General features: G+C 37.8%; 1 non-coding gene across 1 annotated transcript; it reads left to right on the top strand.

The window, feature by feature from the left end:
* Positions 1–732: 732 nt before the first annotated feature.
* LOC124891790 lies at positions 733–836 on the top strand. The gene has a single exon (XR_007049884.1). It is a non-coding gene; the product is annotated as a small nucleolar RNA R71 (small nucleolar RNA).
* Positions 837–1,319: the final 483 nt, after the last annotated feature.

Here is a 1,319-nt window from a genome sequence, read left to right as displayed (position 1 = left end):
GATCCATTTCATGCCATGGATATTTTTAGACATTTTTATTTTTTTCTGGATATTGGTTTTGGATATGGTTGGGTGCATGTCCGAGCCGGATATTCTTACTCTTTTGGTTAGAGGCTTTGTAGTAATGTTATGGGTTTGTATGGGAGGAATTGGTGTTGGTCTCGGCCTTAATATTGGCATTTGTATTGGGGTTGACATCAGTGGACATAGTTTCTCAATGTTCCATCGTATTTCATTTTGTGATTAATCATATAATGTTTTGGAACTCATTTAGTTATGGCTTGGTTTAGGGCCCTTAGTTTGGTATTGGTTTGTCTTGGTGGTTTGGTTGGTACGGTTTGGTTGATGGGATGACTTGGTAGGGTTGGTTTTGGAGTAGACCTTTCCCAAAGTCAGTTTTTGTCCAGTTACACTATCGTGTTATATGTTTGAAATTCAGTCAACTCAAGGCAGGCGGCTGGAGGTTTGACATCACTTTAATTAAATTTGAATCTCTATCCTCCTCTTTTTTACTACAATATTGGCACACAATGGATGAGGAGGGATCCCCCGCGGCAATATCGGCATCCTTTATGTGCCAACCCCTAGCTAGACTAGCCACTTGATCTATCACACTTTTTCCAATTCTATAAGGCAATTAATAAGGGATCCTATGGATGCATTGTCCACTATGGCTTTTTTGACTTGGTCCAACACCCTATAGAATATCTGGAGGAGCATCTTCTTTGGTACCCATGGTTTGGACATTTCATAAGCTTCTCCTTTAATCTCTCCCATGCTTCATACAAAAGCTCTCCATTGTGTTGATGAAAATTTGTGATTTCATCACACAATTGCAACATTTTTTATTGTGGGAGATAATGATCTAACAAAGCATTAGTAAGTTTGCCCCACAATGTGATGGACACGACGGGAAGAGACCTCAACCACAATATTGCCTCACCCATTATATTGAACGAGAATAGACATAAATGGATAGATTCTTATGAGATATAAGCAACTTCAAATTGTGAGCATATTTCCACAAAATTTCTCAAATGACGTTTGGTATCTTCATATGGTTAACCTCCGAACAAACCCTTCATATAAATCAAGTAGAGCATGACACTTGTAACATAAAATACTTTATTTCCCTCATTAGGGAGAATACGGATGGCACTACCATGTTACTCATCACTAAGATAATCCATTAATTCAACAAGTTTATATGATGGGTAGTAGATGATCCCTTATTGACTCATGGTTATTTGGAAGAAGTAATAATCGCCTAATCAATAACAACAACAAAAGTGAAATACAATACCATGGGTGAACCCAAA

This window comes from Capsicum annuum, chromosome 1 (genome assembly GCF_002878395.1).
Source record: "Capsicum annuum cultivar UCD-10X-F1 chromosome 1, UCD10Xv1.1, whole genome shotgun sequence".
Lineage (NCBI taxonomy): Eukaryota > Viridiplantae > Streptophyta > Magnoliopsida > Solanales > Solanaceae > Capsicum > Capsicum annuum.
The sequence above is the reverse complement of the archived record's forward strand: the minus strand, read 5'-3'. Positions and strand labels throughout refer to the sequence as shown.